This window comes from Bombyx mandarina, chromosome 26 (assembly GCF_030267445.1).
Source record: "Bombyx mandarina strain Sakado chromosome 26, ASM3026744v2".
Classification (NCBI taxonomy): domain Eukaryota; kingdom Metazoa; phylum Arthropoda; class Insecta; order Lepidoptera; family Bombycidae; genus Bombyx; species Bombyx mandarina.
Genome location: NC_143232.1, coordinates 4834181 through 4853030, shown reverse-complemented (window position 1 = coordinate 4853030; position 18850 = coordinate 4834181). Strand labels below are relative to the sequence as shown.

Sequence of the window (18850 nt, the reverse complement as noted above, 5' to 3'; positions counted from 1 at the left end):
TTCGGTCTCTTGCCTTTGGTATTCATACCATACTAACTATTTTTACCAGCAGGGATAGGATGCGCAATACCCAAACTTGCAGAACTGAACTGGTTTGACTGATATAGCCAAAGTGATCGCTCGGAGAAAGTGGAATCGGGTCGGCCACATATGCCGTCGCACTGACAATCAGTGAGCTAAATAAGCACTGGAGTAGAGACTTCGTACTAGATGTCATGACATGGGTAGACAGCCAATGGGGTGGATCGAAGACCTGGTCAAAATATTGCGTGCGTGCATATTGCAGCCCCTTTACCCCTTTACGGTACCCTTATGTACCACAATTGTGTTTTGAAGCAGTCATTCATTCCAATTTAAAGGGTGAGACTTGTGCCTCCAATTACCATTAGGTCTCACAACGAAACCCTTCTTAATTACGGTCATTTAGCCTGTATTATTTATTCTAATGCTTATGAGCGGTAGCTTGTTGAGACTTCAATGGATTTTTTGTAAGAACCCGACAAGCCATGTGCAGCGGGTATTTTTCATTTCCTAAAAGCTGTGTGATTTCTCGAATACCAAAAGTTGCATAATTCGAAAGTAATTACATTTTGGAAATCTAAAAATAAATTTTATTAAGTTTGAATTAAAAATAGTGTAAGAAAAAATGATTTTATTGTAGAAAAAAAGTGGGGTGCATGGTATCAATAGAATTAATATTTTGATAATATCCTGAAAAGCACCCCACTACAATAAAATTATTTATTGTTACACTATTTTTAATTCTAATTTATTTTCTATTTTTTAGTTGGATTTTCTATAAAAGCGTATTTTTTTAGTTTTTTTAAACTATTATTTATTTTTCATTTTTTAGTTGAATTTCAATTTATTAATTTTTTTTTAATATAGAATTGTTGTCGGTCCTTAATAAGTACACCAAATTTTGAGTTAATCCGACGTTTTGAAGGGTGTCAAAATTATATTCAAAGATTCCGTTACAAACATACATACATACGTCTGAAGCTAATAAAAGCGTATTAATAAAATTAGACAGCAGAACATTCTTCACATCTTTCAGAGTCCAGTCTGAATTGGCACTAAGATGCGGTCGCTCACTACGGATCACATCAGCTTCAAATGTAGCTCAAACAAGAGAGTTAAGTTAAACAACAACAAAATACAAATTTATTTCCAAATCATTGAACAGACTTGTTTCGTAGATGCAGACCCAGGCGGAACTATCGCAGACTTGTACGTATTGCAGCTAAATTGGATTAGGCAAGTTTGTTTCGACTTTGGATTGTTAGTGCCTGTACTCTTGCTGCAATTCCAGACAGAATATGTATCTAAACTTGGTCGGATGTGATTTATTCATGTACATAAATAGAAAACAACAATTTCAAGCTTTCATTCCCTTAAGAAATATGTTACCGACGAAGCCGCGTGGCAAGTGCGAGAATATTGTTATTAATATCATGAGTGTATGATAGAATGCCACAATGATAAATATTAAACACGTTCATCAAACTAAAGTAATATAAATATAAGGCTACTACAATAATATTCTAACACGTAGGTGTATTTTTATTGCTTTAAACTAGTTATATTTTTTCTAGTGGTAGGACCTCTTGTGGGCCGCGCGGGTAGCTACCACCACCCTGCCTATTTCTGCCGTGAAGCAGTAACGCGTTTCGGTTTGAAGGGTGGGGCAGCCGTTGTAACTATACTTGAGACCTTAGAACTTATATCTCGAGGTGGGTGGCGCATTTACGTTGTAGATGTCTATGGGCTCCAGTAACCACTTAACACCAGGTGGGCTGTGAGCTCGTCCACCCATCTCAGCATTAAAAAAAAACCATTAAAAAAAAACTGGTTGTATGTTCTCAACCTCTTGAGTCCGCGCGGGTGGGTACCACCACCCTGCCTATTTCTGCCGTGAAGCAGTAATGCGTTTCGGTTTGAAGGGTGGGGCAGCCGTTGTAACTATACTTGAGACCTTAGAACTTATATCTCAAGGTGGGTGGCGCATTTACGTCGTAAATGTCTATGGGCTCCAGTAAACTCTTAACACCAGGTGGGCTGTGAGCTCGTCCACCCATTGCAGCATTTAAAAAAAACAATTAAAAAAACTGGTTGTATGTTCTCAACGTGGAGGACAGAAGTGAGGATGAACATCTGAATGTATTAAAAAGTTTCCGCTTACAGGAAGCCATATAAATGGCACCCTACTAGCAAGTGGGGAGATTTATAAAACAGCGCGATAAACTATTAGAGTAGGATATTAAATTAAGAAGGACATTAACGATTTTAACGTAAGTAGTATTTAAAGGTCATCCAGATAACGATAGGAACTCAGTTTGGGTGAGGCTGTTCTAAGTCGAAAACAATTACGTTACGACAGTGGTGCCTTGGTCATCCATGGCAACAAAAGCATTCGATATATCGGAAGCTATAAATGAAATAGTATAATAAACGTGCGATTAAATCGTAACAGTAGCAAATCCAGTTGTAACGGTAGATAATTCGTGATATAAGATTGATTAATGAATGTTTTCAATAGGCAATAAATGCAACTGATAAACGAGCTGTTTGGCAAACGCTAGTGGTACGATGCCAAATCCGAAACGTATCTCAAGCGATATTAATGCACATAGCCTAAAACGCCAGAAAATTGTTTTAAACAGAACACTTTTGTGGTATTTTTTTAACAATTTTAGTCGTAATGTTTCAAGGCTATATCCCGGCCCGTCGACCAAGGGAATCGGTGGTCGTGTTGCCAGCGGCCGCCGGTACGGCGTCTGGGGGACGGCGGGATGGATGTAACATGCTCTGCGTCAACCCTGTCCCGCCGTCTCAATAGCCCCGACTGGGCTCCGGCCCGGTCCGGCGTAGGGCCCGGTCCGGCCGGCTGTAAGCACCAGGAGTTTTTAGTGAGGTTCAACTTCCCACATACCCCACCCGCCGTGTGGGCTGGGATCCGGTGATTATCTCCTGTGAAAAAAAAGGCTTCTTCTGGAGACTCTTGGGTAGCTTTTAGCAAATCTTTCCTTCATAGCTAAGCTTTCACCCTCTTTCACCCTCATGGCTTAGCTGAAAAGACCCATGGGTCATTTAAAATAAAATTAGCAGACTCACAACCCATCTAGTGTTACCTAGTGTTACTTGAGTTCTGTTTTCGGAGCCCAAACATCTCTCTGTTATTGTACAATATCTTATCCATTCATCAAGTTAGACGCAGCAGAAGACTATGGCACGTGTGGACTCATAATGTGCCAATAAAATCAACTTTAACATAATGTTACAAGGCTAGCTTTTGTGGCAAACAAATGAACCTTGAAAATTCTCTGCGCGCGATCGAATTAAGCGGGGCTGTCTTATTTTTTGTCTCAGCCTCTAATAATATTAGGCGAATTTATTTACGGGCTCCATAAGGCACTCGGGGATAATTCTTTGTGTATCCTTGACTTTTGTTAGGTATTTTTGTTCTCTGTCGTTGCTTGTTTAATATTCGCCGTTAAAGCGGTACATTGACAATATGAGGTTCATTATTTTACAAGCTGAAATCCAAATCGAATTTTCTTAAGCGGCTATTAAAGCCAAATAGGTGATCATGATAACGTGACACATACCTTGGACTGTGTGCTCGAATTTTCAATTCATAATTGCATTAAGATAATAAAAATAACTAGAGGTCCCTGCGTAGTCGAAATTCGACTATAATTAATTAGAATTGTAAGTTTGTACACTATTATGAATTTATTTTATACTTCTATAATCACAAATTTCGCCAAGACTACACTATAAAAAATATTAACAAAGACAAACAATATTTAATCTATTCTCAATTTGACAACAGACGTCAAGAACAAAAGTTTGACAATAAATAGTATGCATGCGTGTGTGCGTCAAATACATGGTATGTAGTGTGTGTAATGTTTTCTTTATTGATTTAATGTATCTTTTATGCATTATTAAAAAAAAAATATTAGCATTGTGCACTTCTTCTCTATATTCTCTATAAGTGTGGAAAATTTCATACTCCCCCGTCCGCGCAATTTTCGTAAAAAGGGATACAAAGTTTTTGCTTCACGTATTAATATATAGATTTGATTTTAATGTGTCTCCCGTTGATTAGTATTTCATTGTCAATAGATAACCCAACTGAGTTACCTATTAGCATCTGGCGCTATGTTTGCATCTACCAACACACACAATACCACACATACGCATACACTCACCCATACAAAAACACACACACACATACACATAGCCATCGAAACGCGAATGTTGTCATCCAATTTGGGACAAGAAGTCAAGAGACAAGAACATGTATTTTACAGCATATTTAGATACTAACCTATGCGGAATTAAAGTAACAACTGTCTTTTTGCGTGTTCAAAGAATCGTGAACAATTGGATTAATCCTCAAATCATCTACTGTATATACAAATCGTTATGTCTTTGGCTTTAAATATGGCTTCCTATCGGGCAGGATGAAAGTTGCCCTCGAAGCTTACACGGTTAATTAACTTCGGGAAAGGGAGGACATAATACATAGTCATAAGTACTGGTGTTAACATTCTTAAAGACTGTTTATAATTTGATGTTTCTTTTTTATTGCTTAGATGGGTGGATGGCTCACAGCCCACCTAGTGTTAAGTGGTTGCTGGAGCCCATAGACATCTACAACGTAAATGCGCCACCCACCTTGAGATATAAGTTATAAGGTCTCAGTATAGTTACAACGGCTGCCCCACCCTTCAAGCTGAAACGCATTACTGCTTCACGGGAAAAATAGGCAGGGTGGTGGCACCTACCCTTGCAAGAGGTCGTACCACCAGTAATTACGCTAATTATAATTTTGCGGGTTTCATTTTTATTACACGATGCTATTCCTTTACCGTGGAAGTCAATCATGAACATTAAATTAAAAGAAATGTCTGACTGACGGACTCGGTGGAGCAGTAGTTAGCGGCCCTAACTGTTACATCGAGGGTCGTGAGTTCGATTCCCACATCGGGAAAACATTGTGTGATAGACAAGTCTGTTTACTCTTTGTCTGGATGTTTATTATCTGCATACGTACATATTTAAAAATATATAAGTATCAATCTCTGGTACCCATAACACAGGGAATCATAAATTAGGGCCAGATGACCGTGGGTATATTGTTCACAGTTATTATTAGCATTATTAATCTTATTAAAATGAAAGGCAGAATCGCTAAGTTGTGACGAAAACTTAGAACTCTTATGATGCTCAATATATCCGTCTAGGCTTTGACAGTTATAATTGGACTTCTTAGTGTAAAAATTACATTATCTTCGACTTTATATTATGGTAACAATTGCACTGCACGTGTTGGATTTTCAGTCCTTCCTACACTCTTCATTCAGTTCCTCCTAAGTTTTAAGGCTAGTCCTAGTGTTTCCTAGTCCTAGGGTTTCGCTTGCTAGAGGAAAATCTTTGGTAGTTTCAAAATGTAAGGCTTCAGAGGCAAAAACCTGAACTCATAAAGCGTTTTTTTTTTACGTATCATATTTTCTTTATTACAGAATCCTCAACGTCTCTCTACGGTGTGAATAAATTAAGAAAATCTCGACAAACAATAAGGATTCCTTTGTAAATGAGATTAAAGTGAGTACTTTTCGTTTTATTAATTTCGATAAGGTTATATTTCTTAAGATAAGGTTCTTTCTTCTATCTAAAATCCAGGAATCGACAAATTAAATGGACAAATCAGATTCATCAGACAATAACGGCCGTCTGGTGTAGTGGTAAGTGACATGGTCAGTACACAAGGGGGTCGCGGGTTCGAATCCCGCCAAGGGGAGATATTTGTATGATAAATATAAATGTCTTTTCCAGGGTTATAGATGTATATTCAAATATTAAATATATGTATAGTAAAAATCTTACATTTATTTCTGTTATCTGGTACCTGTAATACAAGTTCTTTGCGAACTTAGCGCGGGAACAGTAAACGTGGCGAGTTTAAAAAAAAAAAAAATTAAAAGTATAAATCGGATTTGTCCATTTAATTTCATCTCTTGTATTATTATGAGTAATTATGAAAAATGCAGAATGAATTTTTTGTGCTTAAAATTTAGCATTTCAACAAACAATTTCTTCCATTTATATTGGTAGGTGAGAGGTATATATACGCTTTAAGCTCATCAGATATTTTGGACACATTCTGCACAGGCAACAAATTAGATATTCGCAATTTAGAATAATATTGTCATATTTTATGCAATGCGCACTACCACGATACACATTTAACGCGCAGAAATTCGTGTTTACCTAGTAAACAAACATTACGAAGCGTTGAAACTACCACTTATCGATTATTAATAGACCATCGATATATTCATATCGATTCATTTGGAGATGTACAAAAGCAAAATAATGGATTCTCCTTCGAAATAGAATAAAGCGTTATCGAGCGGTTAACCAAAGATTAGGCGTGCCAAGAGCTCTGGGCATTACGCCAGGTTTTTCATTAGGACTAGGGGTATTGGCAGCGAATTGATTTGCGTATTTCGAAAAAATGTGGATTCCCAAAAAAAAAATGCGTTTGTTCTTTTTTTTATTGCTTAGATGGGTGGCCGAGCTCACAGCTCACCTGGTGTTAAGTGGTTACTGGAGCCCATGGACATCTACAACGTAAATGCGCCACCCACTTTGAGATATAAGTTCTAAGGCCTCAGTATAGTTACAACGGCTGCCCCGCCCTTCAAACCGAAACACATTACTGCTTCACAGCGGAAATAGGCAGGGCGGTGGTACCTACCCGTGCGGACTCACAAGAGGTCCTATCGCCAGTAATTATCAAAATTATTGTCATCGACTGCTTTAACATTGACACGTTGACATGTCATATTTTAGACAAGGATTGAGGAATACAACGATGGGCAATGGATAGCTTAAATTATTAATCGATTACTCACAAGAGATCCTATCACCAGTAAAAAAGTGTTCCACCAGTGTTCGTCGAATCACTGAAGCCTTTCAGTCCATTTTCAAAATTCAAGGTCGACTGGCACTGTAAATAATGGTTCAACTCAGACATTATAACTTACATAATCAATATTCCGGTATTGTCTACTTAATAGACAGATGTGCTATCGGCCCACTTAATGTCTATATTTATCGTAGTTCATAGACATCGGAATTGTGAGGGGTACAACCGCTACCACTTTTTTAATGCTAGCGAGGGTGGACGAGCTCACGGCATGAGACATGATTTTTAAGTCTCCATTTTACAATACGACTGCCCCATCAATCAAACCAAAACGAGCTTTACTTTGGGCCAGGTTAGTCAGATTGTCTTCAACTCCGCTTCCATAGTGCGCCATTAGGGCTGCTTAGGACAGCCTATTTCGAATTGCTCTGGGATGTCCATTCCACGGCTTACATTGGGATGTACGAGTATATGAGCTCTTTCCTGAGAGTAGGGCCTATTCATGTCCATTTGTAAGGCACAATCTGCTTTTGCACTACTAGCAGTAATTACGCTAATAATTTTTCCTGGTTTGATTTTTATTACAATAATCTAACGGCGAATACTCTCTTCAAATCTAGTTTTAAGAAAAATATATCATAGCGCTCAGACATCAGCGTGCAGTTCGTTCCAGAGCTCAATAGTAGCATGATAGCATGACAAATATTATGACTTGAAATGCATAGTGAACGTCAGCGAGTGACACGTACGAATGAACAAACAAATATCTTGCCTATTTTTGTTGCGAGTCAGCAAAGCGTATGAGTTCGAAAGTCCTACTTATCCAAAAATATCCTACTGATGTTTTGACCTCATATCTCAAAGTTGATTCACGTTTTAGGGCGTCGACGATTGCGCGTTACATTAAGAGTTCGGTGTGATTTTCTGCCCAACTCATCATAATTCTCCTGCCCTCCTCCTGCTCCTTCCAGTCACCTGGGGTCGGCGCAACATATTTTCTCCTTCCATACTCCTCCATCATATACCATTACACTTATCGTCTTTCACGCAATCCATTCATTTCTTCCTAGGTCTATATAGTCTATATTCTTCCACATTCATAGTTAACACTCTCTTACATCTCATCATGTCTCATCACATGTCCATACCATCCTAAACGCGCATTTCTCAGTTTCTCTGTCACAGGTGCCGCTTTCGGACTTCCTCAAACATATTCATTCCGTATTCTTCATTCCATTCTCGTTAGTCCACACATTCATCGCAACATTCACATCTCTGCCGCATCCAATCGCCTTTCATCCTGATTTTCTTCCCAACTAAATGAAACAAAACCGTGACGTGCTCTTTTGCCCAACAACAAAAGTAAAAAAAAAAATGACCCTGTAAGATCAGATTAGCAGTTAGAAAGTAACGTACCTCAACAAAATGAAATATCTAAATACATTAATGTAATGTAGCCTTATAGGAAATCTGTTGACACAAAGCCTCTATCGGGTCCCATCCGATCACTCAACTAAAACCTTTATAGAGGACGTAAAGAGGTTCATGGTAAATTGATCTGGTTAATATATTTTTATCTTTATATAATACCAGCATAATCGCATTACCACAAATACGCGACTTACTTATTTATTATACAATGTACGTGTTTTAAATTGCTAAAGTCTGTCTGGTGTTAATTAGATATTGGACCAATGAAATTTATATTAAAAGGTCGACGTTAGAATAACATTGGAACAACGGTAATTCGATCAGTTTGAGTGAATTCAAAGATAATATATAATTTTCTAGTACAAATCCGATCAAAGTAATAATTTGTATGCATTTGAAGTTAAAGTCTAGACTCTGTTTAACGATTTTTCTACCCTGCAGTGAATAGTCGCTATTAAGCCAATTCTCTGGATTGTAGGGTATACGAGAAAAAAAAAAAAAACAGATTAGAGTCTATAAAACTACCTCATCCATCATCCAAGGATGTTCAACTGAACAATAAACCTAATATTATCCAGCCGTAACTCTTCGAAATGTTCTCCGCGTATGGCGCATAGTATTTATACTAGACCGTGCAAGCTATCGGAAACTCGTAAAAAGATGTAGCATAACATTTCAACCTTGCAAAAACCACGTCCTCTCGGTCCTAAAGTAAGCTTTAGACTATAATTAGATAAACAGCCCTATTTTTTCGAACAATTTTTGTCGATTATTGATAAGGAAAGTCTACGCGTATCCTTATTTTTTTTAATTGAAAATATTCTCTTTGCTTGCCATTACTAAAAGTCAGCATTCAAATCTTCAAGCCGATTCTTGTTCAACCTTGAACAGCTATTTTCCAAACTTACTGCCAGTCCCTTTTCTGATATTTCGGTGCCATTTCATTCCCCTCTAAAGATTGGTAACTATCTTGCCCATGAAGATCGCTTTTAACAATTGCTCTAAAATTATAGATGTTGAAATAATCAAGACAATCTTTAGAGGTGGAACTATGTGATGGATCGAGACAAGGAGAAAAAGTAATTAGAAAATAACGCAAAAGATTCTCAGGGTTGAGGTGTCCGGTAACTAATAAATTCTAAATATCAAAATACAAGTGTTGAATTAAAACTCAAACACAAGCTCGGTAAAATATGGCGGACTATTTAATTTGTGCTCAGTGATTTTTGTAGTCAGAAATAGCTCAACAATCTAATTATAGTTAATAACATTAACTTCGAAACAATTTCCATAACAGATGTTCTATTTCAATATTAATTTGCAATTTAGGCATTGGCTAACCTACGTTTTGACTGAAATGAAATTATCATAAATAATTTTGGTAGTGCGTTTTGAATTTGTAGGTATTCTGTATACGAATATGTTTATTTGGATCATTGGCATCGGATCATTATATAATGTATTCGTTGTTAACAGCCATAATTATCTTATTTTAAAAGTTCTAAAAGGTGGTAGGACCAGGTGGTCTCACTGGTGGTAGGACCTCTTGGGAGTCCGCACGGGTAGGTACCACCACCCCGCCTATTTCCACCGTGAAGCAGTAATGCGTTTCGGTTCGAAGGGAGGGGTAGCCGTTATAACTATACTGAGACCTTAGAACTTATATGTCGAGGTGGGTGGCGCATTTACGTCGTAGATGGCTCCAGTAACCACTTAACATCAGGCTGTGAGCTCGTCCATCCATCTAAGCAATAAAAAAGAAAAAGGTGTTTCAGTAAAATTTCAAGAGACAGAGAGTGTTTCACGAAAAGTAATTGAATCTTGAAGACATTCACAGTTCATCTTCATAATCATGCTAAAGGAATTTAATTAAGCGAGTCATAAATTGTGATAATCGGTCGATTCGGAGTACAATGCCATTTTTTCATGCAATTCGGGTATTTTGCAAGTGAACAAGTAAGCTGACAATAAAAATGCGGATAACACTACTGCTGGTCATCATCATCATTATCCTGCCCTTCTCCCAGTCACCTGGGGTCGGCGTACCATATTTTCCCCCTCCATATTCCTCTATCACATACCATTTCTTCGCTTACTCCCCTCTTACACATATCGTCTTTCACACAATCTATCTATTTCTTCTTAGGTCTACCTCTTCCTCTATATCCTTCCACATTCATAACACTAATAACACTACTGCTGGTAGGAGAGATAATTTAAACTGAACGATAAATAAGCCTAGTGTATCTGTTATGGCATGACCTCTGGCTTTGAATTCGGTAAAGTAATCTAAATTCGTGTAAATATATAAGATGCGATACTATTGTGATTCGTTTCACGATAACGAAATTGAATAAGCTCCACAAAAAAATAAACCTGATTAGATTCGAAGAGGAATAATCAATGCTGTATTAAATAGATAGATAGATCAGAAGCTGTTTAATAATAATATGATCGTGGCATATATTGGCCCTTTCAAATGTAATCCACTTAAGTGATGTCGAATAATCCTGTGATCATTATTAGCGATGTTGTCAGATGGGCGATTGATAACCAATGCCACTTTAGGATCACCGTACACTAAAGCTTTTTTGATTTTCAAAATTAACTTACCAACCTGTATAATTGGATTATGTTCATAGAACACCCTAATTTTTATTGGCTATCTGATTATGCTTCAATGACATATTATGCCTCAGCTGTTTTGCTATCTCCGTCTTTTACATAATCTGTTTCGCATCTATCCATTTTGACCTGAGGCAGCAAATATGACACATTGTATTTCATTCAATATTCAATAATTTTATATAATTATTGGTGTACGAACGAGTAAGATAGACAGTGGAACTTGGATGTTATATTATTTAAAAGTGTTTATTTTTCATGAATTTTAAAACAACATTTGAAATGTTAGTTGCGCCCCTTTTTCCCTCTAACTATTCGCTGATAACCTAAGGGACTCTTGAAGCAACACTTGGACACGTATGTGAGCTCACGGGTTCAACCTGAGAGATTTACTAACATGAGCCCTAGAAAGAACTTTGCTTAAATCTACTACCAAATCGGAATCGAGACCCTTTGAGAAGATCCGCCGAGTAATTCAGTGGATTAGTTTGGCCCACCAGATTAACGTAGAGTTAGATAGGGACTAGTTAAATAGGGACACTAAATTAGCTTATTGAAGTTAACATTGAAAGGGACTGATTAGTATTTATAGTAGTTACTAATAGGTTAAGTGTATTCAAACCCTAAAAAATTAACAGATTGAATTTAATTCGGTCCACATTCTGTAATGAAGTTGATGAGTTGATTGGCACGAAATGCTATTTGTATCTGTCAATGTGCATTATTTACTTTACGAGTTGTGGCCGACAATGTTTTCTGCGGTCATACTAATAATTCGCGACCATTACTGACGCTTTGGGTTCTGATTATTGAAAATCACTAAGTGGCTCGATGGTATTGACGTATTTCTTATCATCTTTTCTGAAATCTGGCAACAGTTTAATAATAAAAAAACCCTTCGTTAAGATTTCAATTTTGACGGAAACATCATATTCAGACCCGCTGGTACAGTCAAAGTAACTGGCGATCAGACATACGAGACAGTCAATGGACAGAAATTGATAGAATCGATTTTGAAGAAATTTGGTATGGAAATAGTTTGATATCTGTGAAAGAATATTGGCTACCGTTCATCCTACTACCGAGTACGGATACGCCCACGCGATTTAAAGTATTGACCACGTGAGCGGACTGTGGGCGGGAAGCTAGTAATGAATACGTACTGAACATGAAATCTGGCGTACACTTGTGAACAAAAGAATGGAACAAACCAAATTAAAATGTGAGTTTGAAAAATTAAGTTCTAATATATTTTATTGAATATTTCGGAGTGCCTAATTCTATAAATATCTTATTAGATACGAAATCGTTCAGATCGATCCGAAACATATCATAATGAGAGGCTTTCTCGTTGGAACTCAAAAGCGTTTCATTTTAATGAAATCGTAAATGCTACCACAGTAATTAGCATACAATACACTATATTTATGTATGATACTTAATGACGATACGATATCGATTAAGTGTTAGTAATGGTCTCGAACACGAAAATGTCAGAGCTCATTAGTAGAGTGATGCGGCGTATTTCAGACAACTATAGAGATTGTGGTGGCAGTAATTAGACAATTAATAAGTTTTTTTTTTGTTGATTGACGTTTAGAGCCGTTGTAGTACGTTGTTGAACGTGATTCGCGACAGGAATGCGCAGGATTGTAATACCTACCCATACTAATAACTATAGAAATAGTTTTTGGAGGAAACGATAAAAGAAAGATCTTCTAACGAGCGAGCTAAGTTAGTCGGTAGACCGATGGTAGGGATCTTATTGTTCGGAACTTGGATATATGTAAACTTATCTGGAAAATGTATTTAGCGCGATTCGGGGATCTGGGATTAAATATCTTCCTTTCTATATAATAGATACCGCTAATTTAGTTTGATTCGGATGCTTAGTGAATTTGCTATCAAATCAACCAAGCATTAGGTTTTATCGAGCCTGATGGACGATCTGCCTTATTTGACATCCGAAAAATCTCACTCGTTTATGTTAATGTTACTTCATTTGTTACGCATCCTTTACGCACATCTGTTAGTTCTACGTAACAATATATAACACCTACTAAAATATGCAATAAAATTATTGTTTACTGGTGTTAGGGTAGGTACCACCGTCTTGCCTATTTCTACCGACAACAGTAATGTGTTTTTAAAGTAGTTGTACTGTAAAAATAAGGTTTTAGAGCTCATATCTCAAGTTGTTTTTTTTCTTCCTATCTAAGCTGATAGCCTTGAGAGGCTATTTCAGTGGAACCTTAACTAGTAGGTGAGTTCACGGGGCTCAAACTTGACGACGTTGCTAACACGAACCCTAGCAAGAGCCGTGCTTCGCAGAATCTACCACCGGATCGGAAACGCGACCCACTGAGAAGATCCGGCGAGAAACTCAGTGGGCTGTGTCTGAGGGTTAATTTACTCGTCGAGCCCTTCGTCGCAAGCGACAGGTTCGACGACAACGGTGACCGGATAAGTTGGGTGGCGGCAGTTACGTTTTTGATGTTAATTGGCACCGGTAACTACTTATCACCTAAAGGGCCGTGAGCTTCTCCATTCAATCCATCCAATAAATAAATAATAAATACAGTATATAGTTTTGAAGTCGTCGTGGCCTAAAGGATAAGACGTCCGGTGCATTCGTATATAGATAGCGATGCACCGGTGTTCGAATCTCGCAGGCGGGTACAAATTTTTCTAATGAAATAAAATACGTACTTAACAAATGTTCACGATTGACTTCCACGATGAAGAAATAACATCGTGTAATAAAGTCAAACCCGCAAAATTATAATTTGCGTAATTACTGGTGGTAGGACGTCTTGTGGGTCCGCACGGGTAGGTACCACCACCCTACCTATTTCTGTCGTGAAGCAGTAAGTAATGCGTTTCAGTTTGAAGGGTAGGGCAGCCGTTGTAATTATTCTGAGACCTTATAATTTATTTACATTCAAGATGTCTATGGGCTCCAGTAACTACTTTTTTTTATTGCTTAGATGAGTGGATGAGCTCACAGCCCACCTGGTGTTAAGTGGTTACTGGAGCCCATAGACATTCACAGCGTAAATGCGCCACCCACCTTGAGATACAAGTTCTAAGGTCTCAAGTATAGTTACAACGGCTGCCCCTGCGCGGACTCACAAGAGGTGCTACCACCAGTAAGAAGCCCACTTAGCACCAGGTGGGCTGTGAGCTCGTCCATCCATCTAAGCCATAAAAAAGTAGGTTTTTTTTGTAAGTCCAGCGTTTTAGCAGCGAAGGTATTTTTAATTTGTTGTGTAAATGTCTCTTGCGGTTAGGTCACATCACGAAATTGATTTCCGCGAACAGACTATCGGAGTCAGGTGTGTACAATGGATTTGTATAATGTTTCGATATAATTAAGTAAGGGGCGGGTCGCAGTACGAGATATTGTTTACATTTCACCCGAGCTTACACCCGTGGATATTCAGTGTTAAGATTCTGAAGGCGATTTTGTTTTTTCAGTTTCTGTTTACGACTTATCAATGATACGTAGTAATTAATGTTTTAAGAAATTTCTTCTCTTCATTTCTGCTCCAATCCGTCTCTTCAACCCGTCTCTCTCTTCTTCAACAGAAGACAAGAAGACAAGAATCTCTTCTTCAACCCGTGTCCACCCAATGCTGAGTATAGGTTTTTTTCTAATGCACCCAATTTTTTTCGGTCTCTTGCTTTTCTCATCCAATCCCTACCAACCATTTTGACCAGGTCATCGATCCGCATCGTTGGCTATGAAAACAGTCAATTTCCAATCAAATTGACAGATATATCGAGTGCTAAAACGACCTCAATGTAACAACGTCCGTGTCTCGCGTCTAAAAAGTGTCGTCCTGAGTCTCTGCCTACCCTACAATTATCCCGTCCCGCGATATGACGTCACTAAGTTAAGGCCTTTTTTTCAATCAGGTGGCTGAACCTACTCTTCACGCGTGGTATGTCAGGCTTGACAGTCTGCAGATGTTAGGAACAGATCGCGAGGATAGGGCCCTACACACCAAAGGACTCCTCTTGCATTCTCTCACCCGACGTCCAATCGAGTCAAAACGAGTCAGAACCCATGCAATGTAGAGGGGGTTCCCACGGTCAACACTACAACCAGACTCGCGGCGCCACCGTTACGACACCCGATCAATTGGTCGTCGAGGCGATAGTTAGGCAGGTCGCCCCAGGCGGTACTAGTGTTCCGGAATACCCCACTGAACGAGAACCAGCCTGCCAAGTTGAAGCGCGATATACCACCAACCGATGGCTTTTACACAGCAGTTCAGGATGCTAGATTGCAGATAAATTAGAAGCCTGGGATCAATGACGGAACTTCATTTATGAACAATTGAATTGTTGGTCGATCGCATGACTACTGTATGCGGTCTATAGTAGTAGTATACTAGTAAATAATATAGAATTACTATAAGCATTCTCGTCGAGTTTCGCTATTACGAGATTACGTACCATCAATGTAGTCAAAGTCATGTCATCATACTGATGGTAGGACCACTTGTGAGTCCGCGCACGGGTAGGTACCACCACCCCGCCTATTTTTGCCGTGAAGCAGTAATGCGTATCGGTTTGAAAGGTGGGGCAGCCGCTGTAACTATATTTGAGACCTTAGAACTTATATCTCAAGGTGGGTGGCGCATTCACGTCGTAGATGTCTATGGGCTCCAGTAACCATCTAACACCAGGTGGGCTGTGAGCTCGTCCACCCATCTAACAAATAAATAAAAAAAACATAATGTAGAAATGGCACCACTTCCGACACAGTTCAACCTCGTATTTCAAGGTGGGTAGCGATGCTTACTTTATGATCTCGATACGCATCAATGATTATTTAACACCTGGAGGGTTGTGAAATCCTAATTGACTATTTACTACACAGTACCCTGAGTAAGCAGAGTCATAAATAAAAAGGTTTTTTTTTTCAAATCAATATTGCATATTATGAATTAATATAAATAAAGATTTAGCCGTCTCGGATCCAAAGATGATTTTCCGAGTTTCGATTTTATGATTTTTTTTATATATATTTTTTCCGAACCACCCGACCTTCCATTAAAGGGTTCAGTTAAAAAAGGTCATGTTTTATTAGACCTCTGGCTCGGGTTAAGCTTTTCTTTTATAAGGATTAATATTTTATCCCGTGCAATCCCTATGAAAGGTCTGTTCTGGTCGGAACAACGAGACGGACTCAGACGGACTAGGGGCTTAACAAAATTAGGTTTTGTTTTATTCAAATTCAGAGGTTTCACATATTCAGGTTTTCTGGACAATTACTTAGGAATTCTATTCCATTTTCGAATTGGATAAACTGTTAATATTAAATCTGGTCTTATGGCAAGGTTTGGTGGCATGCAACCTCTTTGACAGAACATACAACCTACAAGGACTGGACATAAACTAAGAGACTTGACAGGTGGTAGGACCTCTTGTGAGTCCGTGCGGGTAGGTACCACTACCCTGCCTATTTCTGCCGTGAAGCAGTAATGCGTTTCGGTTTGAAGGGTGGGGCAGCCGTTGTAACTATACTGATACCTTAGAATTTGTATCTCAAGGTGGGTAGCGCATTTTACGTTGTAGATGTCTATGGGCTCCAGTAACCATTTAACACCAGGTGGGCTGTGAGCTCGTCCACACATCTAAGCGATTAAAAAAAAAATATACGCACAAAAACGCGCGCAAAAAACTTTTTTGTTTTCTAATCTGAGCCTTATTGTAATCGTGCTAGCGTTTTTAGATTCACGGACTTCACTTTTCGCCATATTCAGAGACAGTCCCAACGCTATACATTACAAAGTTTTAGATAAACATATGTGGGTCACTGGGGATAATGGGGGTAATTAGATTAGCGCATTTACATTGTAGATGTCTATGGGCTCCAGTAACCACTTAACATCAGGTGGGCTCGTCCGCAAATCTAAGCAATAAAAATAAAAAGTCATGTCTGATCTCCGGTTACTGGTTAACAACAGATGGGCCGTGAAGGATTTACCCACAGAAGCAATTAAAATATTAGAAGGTACGCACATAGGTGACATTTGAGTATCTCCTGCTGTGTCCAGCTACTCCTTCTACATCAGCTAGCGGCAATGATATGCTGCCTACTTTCACAGCTAACTTTTAAATTCATTAGCCTCTTCTTTTTCTCTAAATAATATTTTTCTCTAAATAATCGGTGTTTCCGAGCGCTATGACATGTCCTTCTTCAAACGAGGCTTGTGGAGAGTATTAAACGGTAGGCAGCGGCTTGGCTCTGCCTCTGGCATTGCTGATGTCCATGGGCGACGGTAACCACTCATCATCAAGTGGGCCGTACGCTCGTCTGCCCATTCGGCAATAAAAAAAGACGTGTGGCACTCGGGGACTGCCGCGGTAAAGCTATTGCAAAGCATTTTTTACTTATGCAATTACAATTAGACAATAATAATTTAATATTAAAACAATAATAAAAATAACACCACGCTATATTTAGAAACATTAAAAAAAGCAAAACATTAACTGTCCCCTTCACACTCATAAGCTAGACCGCGTGAGAGAGAGATGGGCAGACTTTTCATATTGCTCATGCAGTGCGACGTCACGCCGCGCGCTTATTTACAAACACTACACCAGCGTAACGCGTGAATGTGTTGAACGCGAGCTACATAGTAGGCGTAGTGGGGGTGTCAGGTTATTTTCGTTACGGAATTTCTTGATTCAGTCACCGCGCTCAAGGCCCGCGACAGAAGCTATGCAATAGCTTAAAAAAAATGATTGGGACATTTTTTTATAACGAATTGTTTTAAATTTTCGCGATTACTTCAATAACAAAAACTATCATGAAACTAGTTCCTGTTTACGGCATTTTGTGTTTCTGCTGCATAGGAAGGGAGAATAAGCTCACAGAGCATCTGATGCTAAGCGGTTATTGGGGCCCATAGACGTCATCACGCAAAAGCTACCGGCCACCTCGAGACTCGAGGTCTATAGTTTTATTCGATTTTTATTACACGATGTAATTCCTTCCTTGTATAAGCCAGTCGTAAACATGATTTAAAGGCGTATTTCATTGGAAAAATCAGTACCCGCTTGCGGGATTTGAACATCGGCATTGTCGCATCCCTTGATAGTAATACACCGGACATCTTATCCTTTAGGGCACGCCGACTTGTAAATGTAATTAACACAGTCCACTGAGTTTCACGCCGGATTTTCTCGGTGGGTCGCAATTCCGATACGGTGGTAGATTCTGTGAAGCACTGCTCTTGCTAGGACTAGTGTTAGCAAATTATCTCAGGTTGAGCCTGAGAGTTCACCTACCCGTCCAAGCTGAAATATCCTCTTAAGCTACCAGTGAATAGGTAGGATCTAAAAAAATCTGTAATTAGTCCGAAATATTCCACTACATATTCTGTAAAGCTGGTTGGCAACTACTCTAGAACCTTCCAATGCGACGCTGAAAGCCTTTTTTCATTTTCAACTAGTGAAACCGACGCTCAACTGTGACCATGGCCAACTATGTGCGTGCCATTGTTACGCATATGTTGATAGTTTTTTGAAAAAACCTTTTATGATGATAACTGTACCAAGTGTGAAGGCACATAAATACGAAACATACAAACATTAAACTCATAGTTTGCTTATTATCGGCGGAATCCCTTGGATGTAGGCTCTGTAGGACCGGACATTGTGGCAAATCTTGGCTATATCCAGCAATGGACATCAGTGGACTGATGATAATGATGACGACGGGTTGAAGATGTCTCACTTGGAATGAAGTGGTCACCAGCCAATAGATACCACAAGTTGAAGTGTCAAAAGTTAAAGTAGGTACAGCCCTAAATCAGTATTACTTCGCTGCAGAAT

At 38.8% G+C, this 18850-nt stretch overlaps 1 protein-coding gene across 4 annotated transcripts in view; it reads left to right on the top strand.

Annotated features, from left to right (window-relative positions):
* The window catches only part of Oamb (Octopamine receptor in mushroom bodies), a 130230-nt gene that overhangs the window by 35683 nt on the left and 75697 nt on the right, over positions 1-18850 (top strand). For 3 of the 4 annotated variants that reach the window (XM_028181217.2, XM_028181215.2, XM_089738921.1), the window contains exon 2: positions 5535-5616. The exons of the other annotated variant lie outside the window; for it this stretch is intronic. The gene's annotated coding sequence lies outside the window, so the exon portion shown is untranslated. The remainder of the gene's footprint in view (positions 1-5534; positions 5617-18850) is intronic. 4 annotated transcript variants of the gene reach the window in all.